The sequence below is a fragment of the Xiphophorus maculatus genome, chromosome 10, assembly GCF_002775205.1.
Source record: "Xiphophorus maculatus strain JP 163 A chromosome 10, X_maculatus-5.0-male, whole genome shotgun sequence".
Taxonomy (NCBI): Eukaryota; Metazoa; Chordata; class Actinopteri; order Cyprinodontiformes; family Poeciliidae; genus Xiphophorus; species Xiphophorus maculatus.
In genome coordinates this window covers 22,677,235-22,698,600 of record NC_036452.1, presented here as the reverse complement: position 1 = coordinate 22,698,600, position 21,366 = coordinate 22,677,235, and the positions used below count along the sequence as shown (strand labels likewise).

General features: G+C 42.5%; 1 protein-coding gene across 3 annotated transcripts in view; it reads right to left on the bottom strand.

Annotated features, from left to right (window-relative positions):
• Window positions 1-13,461, bottom strand: part of rara (retinoic acid receptor alpha) — a 189,385-nt gene extending 175,924 nt beyond the window's left edge. For 2 of the 3 annotated variants that reach the window (XM_023340797.1, XM_023340799.1), the window contains exon 1: window positions 13,084-13,349. The gene's annotated coding sequence lies outside the window, so the exon portion shown is untranslated. The other variant, XM_023340798.1, reaches the window with a different exon arrangement.
• Window positions 13,462-21,366: the final 7,905 nt, after the last annotated feature.

Here is a 21,366-nt window from a genome sequence, read left to right as displayed (position 1 = left end):
CTCCCGACTAAGGCCTCCAAACGTGGGGCGTGCTAACCCCCTGCGCCACCACAGCACGCCCCATTCTTATTCATGCTATATGAATTTCCTATTTTCTTCGACAAGTCATGTTAAAAAGCTAAATAATTCCCAGTAACTTACAGATAGACTTGTAATGCACAAGTCTTCACATGTTGAAGAAAACATAAAATATATATTTAGGCTGATGTACGGAAGATAGACTGAAACTCAATTCTGCAACAAAGACTTTGGACTTTATTTTAGTTTTTAAAACCTGAGACTCAAGTCTGATGGAGAAACTTTATTTTCAGAAGTTCAATTCAGACGCTGTCTGTAATGACCTGCTGTATTTTGAGAAGTAGAAAACGATATGGATAAATTACTGAAACCAAATTTTGACAACAGAGCAATTCTATCTAAACTATTATGCCCAGTATTTTGTTACATCAATCCAATTAAAGCTTTTCTACCCAATTTTATATCCAGTAAAATGGAAGCCTACAAAGTATCCTGTTAATATGCCAGAGATGACAGCAAGTGTGTTTTAAATAGAGCAAACAGACGACCCTGAATGCAAAGGTATCAGCTAGTGTTTGAACTGGCAGATCAGACAGGAGAGGCAACTTGACTGTGACTGCTGTGTATAAATGAAACTTAAGAGATGGACACGAAGCAGTCAGGTGCAGAGATGTGTTGTGGAACACAGTCAACACAATTCACACATGCAGGGCGAGGAAACAACTCGCTTGGGGGCTTCCACCTTCATTTAGATGAAAATGGACCTCCTCGAGAGGAAATAAAGCCATTTTTAACCCCCGCCTCTCACTGCGAGTTGGTCTTCAATAATATGCCCAGTCAATGGACTGTGGGTCTATTCAACTGGGCCCACAGCACAGCCATAAATAATGCAGTGCGGCTCACATGAAACCCTAATCACCATTGTGCTGTCACCCAACAGAGAAGATCGCTTGTTTAATTTACTGCGCCGCATCTGTCTCAGTTCTGCCCAATTTAGTTTCAACGTTTCAGCGGGCACGTACTTCAGGTATTTATCAATATGCTCTTCAGCCAATACAACGTTCATGTTTCCAAGTCTATGTGTGTGTGCGTGCGCTCGTGTACACACAGTTGCTTGTCGTGCAATAATGCATTTGTGTGCATAGATGAACAAACGAGAAAGCTGCAGCTCGTGAAACAACATTGCTTGGCTTAGAATAAGCCATCAACATTCAATAACCGCAGCTCGTTATTGGCCATATACGACCAACTTCATTACATTACAATTCCATTAGCATGCAGACATTTGCATATCCCGGCTACCTCCTTCCAGAGGCTGTTGATCATACATGGCAGCCATATGCTGCCTGGTGCGCCATATAACAGAATTATTACTGCGACAATAAGAGCCAAGAAAAATGGAAATCACGTTGACGCAAAGTAAAGTATGAACGCCGTCGCATGATGCGCCGTTACTAATGTTGTCGCGGTACGGGCTGCAATCTTTAACCAACAACATTCTGCTTGAGTTCCTATTTCCGACATACTTCTTCACGTGTGCTCCACATACAGTTTATACATGTATTAAAGAGCTTTCATATGAGCCAGACTCAAAACATTAAATAATGCACAACTCCAAGCATTACTTGCTCCCACTTTAGGCATTTCTGGCTCTGCTGCCACTTTTCCTGCAGCAAAGACAGAAAATGCAGCCATCCAACAGACCGGCCTGGTTCAGGCCGACAGTGATTTGGTGTGATGGCTCCTCGTTTGGGCGGCCTGCACTGAGATGGCAGCCCATGGACAGAGAATATTCAGCAGGGACTCATAAGCTGTATTTGACGGACGCAAGCAAGGGCAGCGGAGCCACATGAGGATGATGATGCAGCTAGCAGTGAGCTCATTGTTGCCTGTGCTGCAAAGAGCATGAGTGACTCTGGATTTGTTTCATTACCTTTATCTCTGTGATGGGATGTTCTCATCACAGAGATGAATGAGGATCAGATTCAAGTAGCTAGTAAAGCTCAACTCCAAAAGAGTTCACACCCGTCATCCAACTGACTCTGACAAGCTTCCACATCCTTCCTAAGGAGAAGAACACCCACAACCTGAGGGTGAGCGTTTATCTATCATTTTATCATTTATCAAGATAAATTTCTTATGATAAAGATTTTGATTCATCGTTGTTACAATAGATTTTAATTAATGATGTTTAAACCGCCCCATAACTGTCTGTCTTGTCAGGTTTGATAATTCTGCCATTTTCTCCGCAGTTTATCCAATGGAAGTGTTGATAAATACCAATAAATTTGAAAATATAGTTACTGTGTGCAGCTTAGTGATACAAATCACCCTTCTTTATGTGACTAAAGAAGCGCATTACAAATGGGAATAGTTTTCAAGCTCATTATTTGTGTTTGTGGGGCTATAATTGCTGTGACACACAGTCACAGTCATACAGTTACCTATAAAATGTTTAATAAATATTTGTTATCACTTTTTATCGTTTTCACATCAGTACCGCCAAATACTATAATACAACTTTAAGTCCATATCGCCCACCCCAGTCTGATAACAAAAGTGTTTTTTATCATCTACTGCTAGAAATGAACACGGAGCTACAGCCGATGTGATAGCTGGTGTACAGGACACCTTCTTCAACATATTTGCAGTTTCTCCCACAAATATAAGACTTTGGTTCTGCTCAGATATAGCTCACATACAAACTGATTACTTCAAAGACTAGTAACCTTGAATTTCTGTCAGTAGCATTACTTGCAATTTTTAATTAAAAACTTCTCTATGAAAAGATTTCAGCACTTAAATGTGTATGAATATAAATCGACCAGTAAATTGTGAGCTTCGTTTTTTGACTCAGCTCTCTCTTCACCACGACAGACCGGTACAGCGCCCGCTTCACGGCAGACGCTGCGCCAATCAGCTTGTCGATCTCCCGCTCCCGCGGGTATTGGTCCGCGGACCAATTGGTACCGGGCCGCGTAAGAAATAACGAACTACTTCCGGATCTTTTATTTTGAAAATCCTAAACCGGATTTTATCGGTTACGTCTTGCGCGTCAAAATTGAGTCAACTTGCAGCAGAATGAGTAACAAAACAACATCGGAGTACTCCGCGCGCACCTCCCCCCGTATCAAAGGGCCCAGTACCCCATACTCCCGGAGAACCCCCAACAGGGCTCCCCGAGGGACATGGTCGAACGCCTTCTCCAAGTCCACAAAACACATGTAGTCCGGTTGGGCGAACTCCCATGCGCCCTCCAGGACCCTGCTGAGGGTGTAGAGCTTGTCCAGTGTTCCACGACCAGGACGAAAACCACACTGCTCTTCCTGAATCCGAGGTTCGACTATCCGACGGACCCTCCTCTCCAGGACCCCTGAATAGACCTTGCCAGGGAGGCTTAAGAGTGTGACCCCCCTATAATTGGAGCACACCCTTTGGTCCTCCTTTTTGAACAGGGGGACCACCACCCCAGTCTGCCAAACCAGGGGAACTGCTCCTGATGTCCATGCAATATTGCAGAGTCGCATCAGCCAACACCATCCAGAGCTTTAAGGAACTCCAGGCAAATCTCATCCATCCCCGGGGCCCTACCACCAAGGAGCTTTTTAACCACCTTGGCGACCTCATCCCCAGAGATTGGAGAGCCCAATCCAGAGTCCCCAGGCTCAGCTTCCTCAATGGAATGCATGTTGGTGGGATTGAGGAGGTCTTCGAAGTATTCTGCCCGCCGGCCCACAACGTCCCGAGTTGAGGTCAGTACCACACCATCCCCACTATAAACAGTGTTGGTACTGTACTGCTTCCTCCTCCTGAGACACCGGATGGCGGACCAGAATCGCCTTGAAGCTGTGCGGAAGTCTTTCTCCATGGCCTCTCCAAACTCCTCCAAACTCCGCCTGAGTATTTGCCTCAGCATCCACCTGAGCCGCATGCCGCTTTGCCCGCCGATACCCATCAGCTGCTTCCGGAGTCCTACATGTTAAACGCCCAATAGGACTTCTTCTTCAGCCTGACAGCATCCCTCACCAAAGGTGTCCACCAACAAGTTCGAGGGTTGCCGCCGCAACAGGCACAGACAACCTTGCGCCCACAGTTCCGATAAGCCGCCTCGACAATGGAGGCACGGAACATGATCCACTCAGACTCAATGTCCCCCACCTCTCCCAGAACGTGTTTAAAGTTCTACCGGAGATGGGAGTTAAAGTTCCATCTCACAGGGGATTCTGCCAGACATTCCCAGCAGACCCTCACAACACGTTTGGGCTTGCCAGGTCTGACCGGTGTCCTCCCCCACCACCGGAGCCAACTCACCACCAGGTAGTGGTAGATCCGATGATCGAACAGCGGCCTAGAGTGTCCTGGTGCCAAGTGCACATATGGACACCCTTATGGCTGAACATGGTGTTCGTTATGGACAATCCGTGTCGAGCACAGAAGTCCAACAACAGAACACCACTCGAGTTCAGATAGAGGGGGCCATTGCTCCCAACCGCACCCCCCAGGTCTCATTGTAATTTCCCACGTGAGTGTTGAAGTCCTCCAGCAGAACAAGGGAGTCCCCAGGAGGGGCACGCTCCAGTACCCCCTCTAAGGACTCCAAGAAGGGCGGGTAATCTGAATTGTCGTTCGGCCCGTAAGCACAAACAACAGTCAGGACCCCCCCACCCGTAGGCAGAGAGAGGCTATCCTCTCGTTCACCGGGGTAAACCCCAACGTACTGCACTGCAATTAATTTGATTAAAAATTAATCAAGTAGTAATATTTCCACTTCTGCTCTGTGTTTGTCTACTACATCGAATCCCAACAAAATGCATAAGACGTTTCCAGTTGCAAACACAACATAACGTGAAAAAAAGTTCAAGGTACGTGAATACTTTTTGAAGCCACTGTACATTAGACCAACCATGAGGAACAAAAGTGAAAGTCCTTGCTTTTTTTTTTTTTTTTTTAATGTATGCTGGTCTGAAAGGGAGCGCTAACATCCCAGAAGCTGCCAAGTGTCTCCCTCCAGAGCGATCACTTTATCTCCAGTTATCTATACGACTGCAGAAACATTCAACTCAGGGAAGTCCAAGTAGGACATGGTGCCTTGTCAGACATCTGTATAATTGACGCCTGGTATCTTTCGCGCCGTGTGACTTGCGACAGCAGGGGGAGGTGGGGGGGGGGGGGGGGGGGGGGGGGGGGGGCAACGTGGTTATTCAACAGTACAGAGCCTCTGTAATAGGTAATATTAACAGCATGTCCCTCAGACTAAGGGAGAGAAACAGGAGCAAGAAAAACATTAGAATGCAGAAAAGGAAAAGAGGAGAAAAGGAGGGTGGGAGTATGAATTCAATTTTCCATTGACAGTGTGCTCGGGATCACTGTTTCAGTGAAAGAACATATCATCTGTCACGGTTAATGGCAGTGTCTTGGGGAAAGCGAGAGGAAAAATGGAATAAAGACCATTCATTACAAAGGTATGGGACAGGGGGGTAGGGGGAGGTGTGTTGAACTCATCTGTCTGCTCTGCTGTCACTGCAAGGAAAATGAATGTATACACAAGCTATTATTTGTGCATTTACAGGTTGACGTTACAACCGAGGTACAGCGCCGGCGTCTGAGGAGGCTGATGCACGGAGCGGCCGCTGAGAGTATGGAGGGGGTCCTGGCTGCCTAGCGGGACGGCTGCAGAACTATCCAACGGGCCCAGCCAGCCTGTCTCTCTCACAGAGCTGTGGATGTACTCAGTGGAAGCAATTGATACCATTGTTTTATGGAGAGGAGGGTTGAGGAAGGGGGGGAATGGAGGGCCAACAATGGGGCTCTTTCACTGGAAATGTCAGCCGTCACACCAGGGGACTATCCAACTGGGCAGAGGCTGTTTTGTGAAAAGCCAAGGTACAAAACTTGTGGAAACTAGTATGAAGTTATTATGTGACGACTCGGGGAAAACGAAGGGCGCACATGAGCCAGAACATTTGCATGCAAATCATCGGAAATTAAATCTCAAATGTGGGGCGGCGGGCTGTGAGAAAGTTAACAGCGCAGATGATACAAGCAGTAAAACAAAGGAACTTGAGCTAGTTACTGTCACTTGGATCCAATAAGGGTATTTTGTTTTAAGCATAAACAAGGCAGCACAAAACAACATGCAAATGGAACTTTGCGAAAGTATTCAGACCCCCTGGAGTTTTTTACATTTTTGAGTCAATACAAGCAGAAACTTTGCTGTTACTCGAAGGGAACTCTCTCCCAAAACATGCAACATGAGCTACAAAGGAAGGATTCGACTCCCAGTGTATGTCCAATCAAATGGTCTAATCAAAGTTGAGAATCTGTGTCAAGACTTAAAAATGTATGTTTACAGATCATATTATCTGACTAAACTTGAACTTTTAATGAAAGATTTGGCATATTTCTTATTATCCAACTGTGCAAAGCTAGTCGAGACATACCCAATAGCACCTGCTGCACATGGCGGCTAAACACAACTGCATGCTGCACTTTTCAGATTTTTATTTAACAAAATGTTTTAAAACATGCATAATTTTCCACCTGATCTGCAATCATGACCATGACATCGGGTTATATAGGGCTGAAACAATTAATCATGATTAATCCATTATTGAAACAACCGCCAACTAATTCAGTAATTGATTAATCATTAGCTGGAGAATACAGACTCAAAAAAGACAATTTTCTGAAAAAAACAACAAAAAAACTACATATTCAGAGTAGTAATTAAGCTAAAACTGAATGGCACATGCATACATTTTCCAATTAAGAAAAAGCCCTTTGTCTGTAAATATGTGTTGCCCCGGTTATAATTCACAATAGGAATGCTATGTTACTGCATTTTAGGTAACAAGATTTACTTATATAAAAAGGAAATTGTTTGTTTATTTGCATATTTTAATGTATTTCTAGTATTGTATAAAAAAGGCTTCAGTGGTTAAATAAATCTGTTGATTGTAGCTTTTTTTATTTGTTAGTAGGTTAACCGTCACAATAATGATCGATTACTAAAATAATTTTATGTTATATAGATTTATAACATAAAAGCCAAGTAACATAAATTAGAAAAATAATTGCGGTCTAAATATTTTTGCCAACTTACAGATTGTTGCTGATTTTAACGCTGATTGCAGCTGGCGACACATTCCCAATCAATAACCTGAATAATTGGTTATATAGGTCTTTATGCTCAACCTCATTAGGCAAAAAAATGAGGAGACAAATGTGGCCTGATTCTTCAGGCAATCTAGCATAGTGAGGAACCTAAAATAATACAACCGATCCATTCTGGGACATTTTAGCAGACGACTGTAGGACAGCACGGTAAAACGTTCGGCCTGTCGGATGACCTCAATGGCCTCGGACCTCTTCTGAAGGTAGCCTGGTGCTTTAAGGCTGACCTAATTGCTCTCTTGTACTCCTCGCACGAACACTGGGAGCTGACACGTAAAGATTATTTAATACCATCAAAGCCAAGTGGAGGACTAAAAAGGAGGCTGAAGGAGATTTAACTCCTTCGGTGACGAGAAGGGCCAAGTCAGCCTGATCAGGCTAAAGAAAGAAGGAAAGAAAGAAAGAAAATAATCAGCATGCTGTTGCAGCCAGTGTTAAGCACAGCTCCAACATCACAGCAGATCCCTTCCCCCTCTGAATAAAAAAAATAAAACAATCCCGCTTGACTTCGGCTGCGCTCTCTCCCGGTACCGGCTCCCCGCCCTTCTCCTCTCCCACTTTTCCCACACTAGCCCTGGTCCCTAAGGCAAAGCCTACGTCACTGGGCACCACAGTAAAACCGCTGTAATATCCCAATTTATTTCTACTTATTCTGACAGACTCTGCACCTCTTTCATTTGGGTCAAGGCTGGTTTTATTGGACCAAAAGCAACATGGCCTCATTCCACTGGACTTCATGTGTCAAAGGAAAAGTACCTCCAAACCGAGGTAGTTCTTTTTTTCTTTTTTTTGTTTTTTGCTGACAAACCATTCCCCCTAGACGTAACCCAACAGATGAAAACAAGATTCTGAAGAACTGAACCCACCCCCAGCGTCTTTAATGTGCAAGTAACTCTCGCTCTGCAGTCCGGGCTTTCACTATGAGCACTTCCTACTCCAAAAAAAAAAAAAAAAAGCAGCGCTCCCAGCAGTCAGAGTGTGACAGAGCGTGGGTGGGACTGGGTAGAGGTGTTTACCGTTAAGTAAGCACGGGGTGGCATCTCCGGGGAGCGCTGCCATTGTGAGGAGCTCGTCTCATCAGTCACCGCTGATGAGTTTGCACAGCGCTGTGGCCGCAGCCTTGTGAGTCAGCCTGGCTCGTCAACAAGGGGCAGCACGCCACTGTGGCAACAGAGCAAACCACCTGACACACTCTGGACTGAAGAGTGCATCTCTAAAATACTGCTCTGTGAGACAAGACCTCCTACAATCTACTCAACCTGAAAGATGACCCGTGCAGCACCATCAGAAATGGGCCAGTCAGACTTTCAATATTCAGCAGACTGAAACAAACCCTTAAAAGAACTCAAATTATGATCAAGCAACTTTGATAACTCTTCAGTTCCCACAAGAAAGGAAACTCTAGGGGGGCCTCAGCATTGGCCCATGACAACGCAGACCCTTTCCAGTTACAATCTGAAGAGGAGGTAAGGGGCACGACGAAGGTGTTGGGGCGTCACCCTTGCTTTGATTGGACGTTTTCTTACACCATGTGAAACTACGTCATTATGAGGCCTCTAAACGGCATCGTTTTCATGAGTTTACCCAATTCAAAAAAGAGAAAGGCAGAGAATACTGCTGCTGTTGAAGCAACAGAAAAACTACAACGTTTACAAGAAAGCGGTTCTCTACCACCAAATGAGTTCATCTTTGGCTGCAGTGGCATTGTCTAGAATGGAAAGCTTTAGAAAAAAATCGAGCGTTGTAGTCGGTGGGGAAAGAATCTATTTCATTATCCCAAACTCTAGCATTCTATAACTGTGAAAGCAAGTCGGAGGAGCTCTGTTACTTTAGCTCTATTTGTTCTGTTTCTAGACTTTTTGTTCATCACTTTTATGGTTGCATGTTTCACCAATTATTCCCTCTGGTTTTGAATGCTGTACAGCTGGAAGGATTTTTTTTACCTTCCAACTATTGTTATCATGGGTAACCATGGCAATATGGTATTGTTTTTACATCTGTGAGCAGCTGATGAAGCTCAATTGACGCCTGAACTACGACCCAGATCCCAGAGGACTTAAAAAGGAGATTTTGAGGATGCAGAGCAGAGAGAGAGAAAGAGAGGAAGTTCAAACCATTTCTTCCATCAGAATGGGCAAGAATCATATCCCCTACTCCATCATCTCTCTACCTGGCTTGCAAACCATCCGGCCAGACAGAGATGTAAAAAGGATCTCTAAAAGCAAATGAGGTGGATTAGCTGTGCTTGCCAACAATGGATGATGTCATTCAAAACATGTTGCCATGGAATATTGCCTCGGAAATTGAGCCATTAGCATGTCATCATGGTCATCAGATTGTCATGCAGCAAAAATCTCCAGATTCATTGCAAGCCTGACTGCTACTGGAGATCCTTCCTATCCACGGCTTCACCATCCACAACCACTCTTTGAAGATACTTGGATGATATGAGTAAACACAGCATTTCATTTATCTTTGGGATAAATGAAGATTTAAATGTAATTATACTTGAAAATCACCAGTTTTGTAGTGTACAACATGCTATACTGTGCTCTACAAAAATGATCTCATTGCGTCTGGAACAAGAAATGAGCCCAAAGCATCATAGATCTGTATGCAACACTGGTGCAAGGAGGTTTTTCTGTTTAGTTTTTTTTTTGCATTCTCTTGCTTTTCTGTTTTACATCAAACCCGCTTGTATTCAGTGTTAATGCTGATGACTCAAAGATGGACCTCTGCTTTAGTTCTCCATGATGATTTGTTTTTTACCTCCATTACCGTCCTGCTCACTGTGCATGGTGGCACAGATAAAATATGGGTCCTTGTCCAGCCTGGAAGCCCTTGGCCAAGATAAATGGACTTCTGTGTCGTTTCATATTTCAACCCAAGGGAAACAAAAAAAAAAGTCATGCCTTATGAATTAAAGAGTTCCTCCAAACTGTGATCAACTTTAAAAAAAATGCAGAGTAGATTAAATAAATAACTGAGTTACATCTATTTTCAAAGAATCGGTAGGAGTTCTTAGTCAAAGTAATGAAATTAAAGGGTTTATTTATTTATTTATTTTTTTTGTAGTGTGAGATTATGCTAAAACAAATGAAGAGTTTCACACTTATACACACCAGAAATGTGGACAGCATTGGATTGCATTGGAAATGAAGGCAGGTTACAATCTCAAACGCTTCTAAGGTGGTTAAAAAACATATATGTCTATTATTCTAACTGTTTGCTTTTTACTTCTCAGTTTACTGTTCAATAAAGGCTAAAAAAACCCAAACTTTTAAAAAGACGAGTTCCAAAATAGGATGTTTACCTCAACTTCAATTTCAGAAAACATACAACACACACGGACGAGATCCACCATCGTAACTAATCTAGATAGCAGCCTTTTCTTTTTACCCAACTTTCTAAAATGTCACTGCATGCGACAGCTTTCATGGGGTAAATCTTGTATCGAGTGTTAGCCCTTTCCCCAATTATGCAGAGGGCATAACGCCAAACTGTGAATCACACTCAGAGAGTAGGTGACAGGGTGGGAAAACCCTCATCCACACCAGATTTGCCACAGACTGACTCTTCCGCTAATGCATCCCGCTCTGAATGTCACAGGCTGTCAGAGAAAAGGACGAGTGTCTTTCACCTTCTGCTATTCCAGGTCACCATTCCCACTTCTTGTTCAAACTTCTGAGTAGAATGACAACGCGCCGCTGGTTCGTGTTTTCAAGAAGCATTAAACCAAAAATCAGCTGACTTGACGTGAGCACAAGCTTTTCTGACCGGGGCCAAATATTACAAATGGGCACTGGAATGTTGAAAATGCTTTAAAAAATAAATAAATAAAAAACTTAGTATTTACCAAGTTGTGGCATATTTAAAATGCTTTAAAAAGACAATCACATGAAGTTTATCAGAATATCACTGAAAAGTTCATTTATTCCAGCAATTCAGTTCAAAAAGGGAAACTCAAGGATTCATTACATGCAGAGTGATATATTATGCGCGTGTAACATATCTGTGGATTTTTAGAATTACTACTTCCTGGTAATGAAAACCACAAATTTAGTCAAATAGTTACATAAAACAAATAAATTCATAAATGTTATATCGTGGTCTCCGTAATCATCTGCAACATTGCTAACTTGACGGCCGTCCGGCAGACAGCCAACGAGGAGGGAGAGCCACAAACAGGAAAGAATCCGGCTATTCACGTCCAAGAAAACGAACGCAAAGTTTAGTGGAAGGCAAAAGTGATCTAGAAAAGGTGCACGAGTAACTAACCAGCGACTTTAGAGTGAGTCTACTGTAAAGCAAAACCACACTCATGACATCACAAGGTCCTCAAGGGCGAATGTCCTACACGTTTAAGATGTTTCCCTGGTTTAGCACACTTGAATTAAATGAATGAAGGATTAGCAAAAGAGCTAATTGAGCCATTTGAATCAACTGTGCTGGAGAAGGAGACGTTTTATTCCAGGATACCAGACCTTCAGGACGACAACTGGACGCTCATAGTCTGCAGGACAAGAGAAAAATCACCATAATGTGACTTATGTGATTTTTTTCTGTAAAAAAAATAATAATAATAAAAAAATCACAGAATAGTGACGTTCCCACAGTTGCTGATGATTGGGGGAGCCGGTGGTGCAGGGGTTGTCTCAAACCGTCAAAGTTACAGCAGACATTAACTAGGAAATATTAAAAGCCCTTAATGATTCCCTCCACTTTATGGACTTGGCAGCAGCACACGTTGCTATTAGCACCGATACCTTATTTAATGACTATGATATCACTGCGCTTGCTGGTCACAAAACTCATCGGACATAAAAATCCAAAGAGAATCTGTAAGTGTTTTCAAGATGAAGAAGAGCTTAAGGCTGCTACTGTAGACTGAAGCAACATATACAGTTGTCAAGCTTTTATCCACACTACATTCATGCAGTAATTCTTGCAAAAAGAAGCTCAGTCAAGTATTGTAGATTTATATTCCTTAAATCATTTTCCTTGTTTTTTTGGCGGACATTTACTCTTTCATTGCCATTTTTTTTCTCCTTTCATCTACAATGGCTCCATTAATCATAATACACTGTACAGGACATGGATGTATTTTCTGTAGGCAGACTGTTCTTTATTAATTAAAGATATAGAAAGGTTTACATGAAATTCTAAATATTCCAAGAAAGAGGAGACAATGAACAAAAGCTATTTAAAATACATCACTTTGAGCTTGACTTTTACAACATAAACTAAAATAAATTAACTTTCGTTTTGCACTTAAAAACTGAAGAAGTAAGTAGTTAGCAGTGTATATATTTAGGAACATTTGAACCTCCTAGCCTATGTAACACATTTGGAAATGTTGAATAACACTCATATGTGTGCCTGACCCAGGCTGTTGTCAGAGGTGCATGTTGCAGGGTTGTAACTCTTTGTGTCACCGCTTTTCAGTCGTGCCAAGCCGGAGCGGCTAGGCTAACTTAGTCGAGTAAACAGCCCGTAGCTGAATCTGTGCCAATGTCTTTAACAGCTCAAACATTATTTTTTTTTTGTTTGTTTGTTTGTTGTTTTTTTACTAGCTCTGCATGCTAGCAAACCCTAACAGCTGTACAGAGTCTGAAGCCGTTAAATACCCTACAGAGAGCACGATGACATTTAGACGTTATTGGCACCCGGATACTTGGTAGGCACGCGCTACCAGCTACAGACAGCTTTCATTATCCGGTTACATGGGGAATTTCAGAGAAGAAACACACAAATAAGAAAATGTCACACCCGCTCGTGTAATGAATTAATGACGCATTCAGAGCCCTCCAGGTAAAAGGTTTCCCGCTCCCCAAACAACACCTGGCTCAGACACGCTGTCAAATGTTGACAGTGGCAAGTGTGCGGTGATACCTGCGACCTGTTGACTCCTCCTCCCGGTCCCCCTTTCGGACTCGCTAGTGGAAGTTCAGTCGCGCTGCCGCTGGTATCTCTCTTGCCGGCGGTAGTCTTCTTCTCCTCTTTTCTTTCTTTCTTTTTTTTTTCCTCCAAAGTTTTCTGCCGTCTCTCAAGCGTCCAGAGAGCGTCTCCCACGAGCGCTGCGCGAAATTAACCCCGAGGACAGACCGTAGGTAAAGGCAGTCGAGCCGCTTTCAAAGAGCAGGAGCAAGTTTGGCACGGCTCTTACCAAAGACAACTATGGCAGTCACGTTCTCCTTGCCGTGGGATCCCCGCCCCCTTTTCCTTATATGGAGAGCAGCGCTGAAACGTGGATGTCCCGCTCCTCTCCAGATGTTCTTCTCCCTGCTCTGCCAATGTAAAGAAAAGGCTGCAGGAAAAGCCCGACGTTTTAATGACTGGTCCTACAGATCTATTATATATGCGCCACTGAATGCTGGAAGCCGTTCCTTTTACATTTGCAGTAAGAAAACATATGAACAAGCTCTCTCTCTCTCCAGAGTGGCAAAGTGTGTTTAAAGATAGTGGTCTCTTCTGCGGCTTTTCACATTTATACTCCTGCAACACGCAATTTAGTAATAGAATACTTTTCGTTCTATTCTATATTTTTATTTTAAGGAGAATTAAAAAAAACTACATTTGTGACTGCTATCTGTCTATCTATTCTATCCATCTGTATATTTACATACATATCAGCATCTTTGCTGTAGAGGTTTTTTTTTTTTATTTCAAATGTGTCTTTGCATCAAAACCAGTCACGTAACACCGGCCCGGGGCCCCTCCTCCAATGCGTGACAAGGCCGCCCTGTCCTGCTGTGAGGACCATTAAGGACTCTACAGTACCCACCGTTACAGTATGTTCTGTACCCTTGTGCCACTCTGACCAGCAATCCTATCGATTCCATGCAGAGCGACAGCACTGACAGGAAGCCAGCAGCTAAATCACTTTGTGAAAGAACCACTTTTGTTTTATATGCTTTAAGGTCTTATGTCAATCAAAAATATGCATCTAACATGGAATGTGTTTTGCGTATATGACCCGGCGTGTCCTTGTTTGTTTATGTTGTTAACTGTGACTTTTAAATAGTAAAGCAGTAAAGAAAATCTGGTATATTTTTAGTTTAAAGTGCTAATGATATTAAAGAGTGGAGACTGGTCCTCGTGAAATTTTAAACACGTTTTGAGCTGAGAGCTTTGTGTCTCAGAAAAGCTATTAGATTTGCAATGTGTGACGACAGCAGCAACATTTGATTCTTATGTCGATTATTACGTACTATTAATGCTTTTTATGTGTTTATTAGCTCGTTCATTTATGTGTTCGTGTGTGTTTTCATATATTTTTGTACAGGTTCCTTTGGGAATTTTGTTACTAGAGTGTTGTCAAAAAACTCTCCATATTTTGATTTCATTTGTAATTTTATCTTGATAACAAAAAAATGACATCAAGTTTATTTTCTGTACTTTGACTTTACTCTCGGTCTTGCTGCCACTGCACAGTGAAGCAGTTGGTGCCAGTGCTGCCTTGCAGTAATGGTGGCATCAAAAGGACAAATATCCAGATTGGTCTTTGTGTCCGAATGGAGTTTGCATGTTCTCGCTGTTTGACTGTTAGTTAAATTGGTCTCTCTATGTTGCCATTACATATGAGTGGGTGTGTATGTTCATGTTTGTTTGTCCTGTGTTTGTGCGTACCCAGACTCTTGCCCAACGGCTGCTGGAGAGAGGCACCCCACATCCCTGTCTCCCTGCAAGGACAAGTGGGTGTAGACAGTGAACGGATGGATGGAAAATAATCCCTAAACTAATCCATAATTTCTAGGGTTTTTGTTTTTTTCACAATGCACTTTATCCTCGACGTTTTGTTTCCATGCATTGTTAGAAGTTGTTTTTTATAATGAAAAATGTAAGCAATCTTGTTTGTTTATTTGACAAATATTTATTTTGTCCACAATATTTTGACCCTAAAGCACAAATTGATGTTTTTTATACGAAAAAATTCAAACAGTACCTACCGCTCTGCTGTGGAAAACCTTTGTCTTTATGACATGTTTTTCATTTTGCCAGTTCTACAGAAATACATGCATTTACTTTAAAGCTGCAGTATGTAAGTTTTATTTTTAAAAATTTTATTTTTCACTTATTTGTTGAAACCGTCACTATTTGGAGACAGTATGGTATGAGGCAGATAATCTGTGAGAAAAAATAATCGAGCTCCTCTGTCTTCTTGCAGTACCAACTAAAAACAACCAATCAGAGCAAGGAGGCGGGTCTCTGCACTGCTCCGCCCACCTATGCCCCCCATGCTCCCTGCTGCGCTGCAGAAGATGTTGTGAATACGCTGGCCAGTTGGCATGGCTACCAACGGTGGCACACAAACATTTCTCCTGAAATAATAAGTTGTTTCCCTGTCATTAGCACATTTAGCAGCATTGATTGACAGCGTTAAGCCCCTCCCCTGTCTTTGATTGGTTGCTTTTGGTTGGTTTCTTCAGATGCAACAGTAGCTCAGGGCGGTGGAGGGAGGAGATCAATCTGTTCACAGATTACCTGTCTCATATTACAGTCACGTCATGCTGACAGTTTTGGCAAATATGTAAAAAAAAAAAAGATAAAAAATAAATTAGTAAATAAGAAAGTTACATGTTGCAGCTTTAAGTTATATAAAATGATTTCTAAGCATAAAAAAGCATGGGAAACTTTTTCACTCTCAAGCAGAATCTAAGTTTTTATTTTAGATACCCCCTACCCCCAATCTTAGGACAAAACACCAAAAGAAAGCTCTTGACTCTACAATATCTCCATGTTTCTCAGAGAGTAAGCGTCAGGACCCTCCTCGTCCCCCTCACTGCCTTTAAGGCTTTCCTGTACAAAAGCCACTGAGTGACACTAAACTGTGTCAGTTGTCACACATCACCACACGGGCGAGGCATGCGACTCTAGGAAACTGGTTGTGACACGGGACACACAGGCATGCAAGAAGCCACGGACCGGAGCCGTCAAACGCTAAAAGAATGCAGTGGTGGAAGTAGCTGCTGTCATAACACAAGGCTTGACGTGATGGAGCTGTCTCATTTCACTGCCCTGACAGGTGGGCCTGGGCCTGCCACGCATGTGTCCAGCATGTGTCGGTGCAGACTGGACGGACCCAGCCTGCAGTGTGGGGATTTGCAGAGTGAAGCGTTGTGTTTCCATCGCATGTCTTTAGGTGGACCAGGGAGGCCTCCTGGGTACCCTTAGCCCAGCTGCATGATTTGCTTGTGGCCACGTTTGATGTGAAGTTACTGGAGCTGAATTTTAATGGCGTTGCAGCTCAGTGTGTCCAATCCATGCTCTGCAGCATAAACACAGGCTGCATCAAAACATGTTCAGGGGCATGCAGAAGGATCGTGTAAATCTGACACATGTTTCCTTTTAATGTTTGACATTGCTCCCTTCATGCAACGTGTAGGAAACACTTTAGTCTGCTTTGAGACGGTGGTAGGACTCACTTTGTCTAGGTGCGCTATACACAGTACAGGGCATTTACCACTTTGCCATTTGTTTCTGGCAATACTCAGAGTCAGGAAATCAGAATTTGGACATGCTTCGGAGAGCCAAAGTTTCTGCTGCTGCTTTCAGTGGAGCGTTACATAGAGAAACAGACGGGACAAGACAAAGGCTGGAAGGATTAAACAACTTCCACACACAGCGCTGGTTGTGCTCTTTGGTTGCGTGTGCGTGCAACAAGCTAGCGGTGTGTCACATTAAAAGGCCATTTAAATAATTCAGGGATTACTAAATGCAAGCAAATCATGGTGCTGGAGAAAGTTCAACAGAACGTTAAGCCAAACAACGAAAAATGTCCTGTCTAGTTAAGACAATACTTACACAGGAAGAAGGCATCTCTCGTCAACCTAGCAACAGCTGGTAGCCAATTAGCTTAGCATTCTCATGCTGTGGTCTCCAAAATGTTTCCCTCAGAGAAAGCAGAGGGCCAAAACATTAAAGTGCAGTCAAAATGACTTTTTTGCATAAGGGGGTGCAGTGTGGAGGGTGGTCCATTGGATGCTGAACTACGCCAATAGGCTAGTTCAGCATCCAATAGGGTCACTGCAGACTTCAAATACCTTATATGTATATGTAGAACTGTGTGGTCTCTGTCCCCGTTGTTGTTCATGAACATGGACTGGAGGTAATGTGGTAGATGAGCCTCAGGATGTCATGTTTTGCTCTTTCCATATGATGTGGTTCTGTTGGGACTTTCAAGCCATGACCTTCAGAGAGCAGTTCAGCTGTTCACAGCCAACTTGGCTCTTAATTGTAAAACTCGATTTCCCAATTTTTCAACCTTTTGCCCTTAAAAGAAATTTGACTTCCTAAATTAATGCCTTAAAATTGGGGCATGTATCTCTTTAAAAACTCCTGCTCTTTCTGAATCTCAACAGATACTGAATAACTACCCCTTTAAAAGTACCTTTTGAAAGTATTATAGGGACATTATTATGTAAAATCGACTTTTTTGAGCTTTACCTCATGTCATAATGTCATTTCTTCATCACAAACACATCTGGAGTGTTGACATGATTCTTTCATGTATGTTTGAGAAATCCTTTAATCTCCCATGGCAACCAAATGGTTGTGCAAAATGCCCAGTGAGACCAACCTCCACCTTCAATGATGAAACTCCTCCTGCAAGCTTCCAAGTTTCTGCCTCACAGAGCAGCCCCTCGCTGCTCCTTCAGACTAGTCTGCAGCAATTAGCAACAGCTGCTGGAACTGCGCATCTTCTGAGCTCATTGTATGAGCTGAGCTACGTCTCAGTGAAACGCTGTTAAAAACGTGGTTTAATAGAGGAGCCATGTTAGGTGACTTCCTGAAGGCGGAGTTTCAGTAAGAGCAGGAGTTTTTAAAGAGACAGAGGCACAAATTTCAAGGTGTTAAATTACAAACATTTTTAAAGTCATATTTGATAAAAACAAAGTGAGGGTAACAGTTACATGATTGTGCTATAAAGTGATACCATGTGTCGTGTGTTTTGTGGAAAACACAAAATACTGCCTCTTTGACCTTTAAGCCGGTGGTATAAACATTTTTTTTTTTTAAATCATATTTTTTGGTCTAATCTGAAACATCATGTATGAGATAAATAATCCCTGTAGATGGCCATTGATGATGCCACTGAGACTCTCATTTTCCTCGTTACATGGGATCCGGTGCAGCCCTGTAAACAGGTGCTCAGCCTTCAGATGCTGCTCGCCTGTTTACCGTCCCGTGTGAAAGTCTGCTGCTATTTCCAAAGTGTAGTAACATTAGCCAACCTGATAATGCTTTTAACCCCCAGCACGGGCCCACATACCACATGTCTTGTCCTGGATTACAAAGAAATGGACAGGGTGTTAGAGACCAAGCCCCCCCCCAGCTGTGTAGGGTGTCACTCTCACCCAGCAGAAACATTTGCAGCTTCCTGAATGTCTGTGGGTAATTACAGTGTACAATGCTCTGGGGAAACCTGAGAGCCAGGGGCTTGATGTCAAGATGAGCCAGTCCATCTAGTATGCAGTGGATCTAAAACAGTGCGCACACCCTTGTAAACATGCTTGATCCCAAACGTGGAGAGGAACACTACAGGTTTTAGGACAAAATATTTGGAAGAGTTCATAATTTCATCCACTACAATGAAAACCCTGGTTTCATATAAAGATCAAGAGGCTGTCCTTATCACGTTGGGTATGGCGCTGCTTTGGTTTGGTGTTGTGTTTTGGTCCAAAAGACATTTTTTTGGAAATGTGCCCCCAAAAATTTCACTTTTATTTTATCAAATAACGAACCTTTTCACGAGGTTGATCAAACTAGATATTGCTTTTTTTTTTTTTTTTTAGAAAAGAAGTTTCTTCAGTGATGCTGGCAGACTCCCTGAAAGGTTTTTGTTTGACTAAAAGGACATAAAAACAAATATCAGGAAAATTCTTCTCAGACAGCTGAATTTTACTCCAAGCCAGATCAGAGTCTTTGTAATTGATTCAAGATGTTGAGCAATGAATATGAAATGAAAAGGCTTATTTAGCCTTTTGTTTTTAATATCTCCCTCACCAATTTATTCACTTTTTTGTTGTATTGTACTAAGTATTTTTAACATTGAAGGTCAAAAAGGAAAAAAAAAAAAGGTGTTGAACTTTTTATGAAGTTGTGACACCTGAACAGTCTACCGAGTGTGTTTGCATTTCTGGAGATAGAGAGCCGTGAACTTACTAAGACCAAGTCTGAGCCCTGCCTGTATATCACCAGACTGGAGAGCAGTGATGTGTCAGTTTGTGAGGTAAAGGTGAGTGTAATGTAACAGTGGATCTAAATGTTCCACCCTCTGCTGTTAAAGCAACATTATTCCAGGGTACAAAACCTGACCACCATGAATCATTTAAATCCCACCGTTGATGTGACATCGTGTAACATCGATGGTCTCTCTACTCACCAAATGCTCCAATGCGTCTTTAATATTTGCTATATTAAAGCAAATATACTCAGCAAATACAGACTCGTTATATAAATTAGATTATGACTGAAAAGTTCCTTTGTTAGTAATTCCATCACCAAGTGAAAGACATTATATAGATTAATTAGATCTTTTAACATATTTATATTTCGTGGTATGTTTAAAACCTGCTAAAAGGTTATTTTCAAAAGGTACTATTAAGCTGGCAAGACTGATCAGGGCGTATCCTAATTTATTGAATAAGACTGTATGGCATTCACACTCAAGTTTTGGCATTATTCTTAGCACAAAAAAAGAAAAGGCCTTCCAGTAACTGTGGATACATCGGCGCCCCCTCCCTCGTCCCCACCAACGTGCAATACAAACTTACACCCTTGGACTCACATCGAGAGGAGTCAGTTGAGGTAGCTCGAGCATGTGGTCAGGACGCCTCCTGGACGCCTCCCTGGTGAGGTGTTCCGGGCACATCCCACTGGGAGGAAGCCCCGGGGAAGACCCAGGACACGTTGGAGGGACTATGTCTCTCGGCTGGTCTGGGAACGCCTCGGGATTCCCCTGGAAGAGCTAGAAGAAGTGGCTGGGGAGAGGGAAGTCTGGGCCTCCCTTCTGAAGCTGCTACCCCCGCGACCCAACCCCAGATAAGCGGAAGAAGATGGATGGATGGATGGATGGATGGATGGATGGATGGATGGACGGACGGACTCTGGTAAATGCAACTCATGTTCATCTTCAGCCTTCTAGCAGAATTCTAAAAACACCAGTCAATTTTTGATCACAACTGACTGATATGGAGCCAGAGCATATACAGGAGTATTTTCTATGGTAAAAACAACAACAAATAAAAATTAATTAAATAAATAATAAATAAAAAAACAACAAGTCCTCCATTGGATTCATCTATAAGAGAAACACAGCTGAACATATTAGCTTTAAGCTGGGTGTAAAATGAAAAATAAATAGCAAACCGTTAGCTTCAGCAATACCTCCCTCAGTTGTTGGGCCAGATGCAGCTTCTATGAAGAGAAAAATACCACTTCATTATACGTGAGAAGGAGAATCTGAAATTTTATTCTGGACTAAATAGGAAGCCAGTGAAGAGACGCCAACATTGGGGAAATATATGGTTCCTCTTTCAAATTTTGATTAGCCAAAAAATGTCAACATCTAAAGCCAGGTAGGAGTTACACAATTAAAAAGGTGATTCGCTCTTGGTCATCATTAAGTATCCTTTGAGCTATTTAACTCTTAAACTACTTGGAATAACAGTTGACCGATTGTTTGAGGCTTATTATCCTCTAATGTCCCAAAGAGAACTTCAGTGTAATAATTGAAGCTATCCTACCGGACCAGTAGAAAATAAAAGATTCGGGATATATCACAAGAAATTAAAAAAAATCTTTGTACTTGCATGGACAAAAACAAAAAACAAACAAACAAAAAACACACATTCTACTGTACCAGAAGCTAATTTTGCCCTTCACGCCTGCGTGTCTGGAGGCGAGCTGAAGGGCTACAGGGCTCTCACATCGGTCGGCTTTACGGTGCTAGACTGTGAAGAATAAAAAAGAAATGCGCCAGGGAGAGAATAAGAGCGCAGAAGAGATGGTATCAGCAGCATGGAAACAGTTAGCTAAGCCTCAAAGACGTTTTTGTTTTTTTACTTGCAAATAGCTGTTAAGAAACGGTTTTCTTTTGGAACATGTTCTAGTAACATGCAACGGGGGAACCGGGACCGGGGGCGGGGGGTACGGTCACTGCCACCAGTTTCA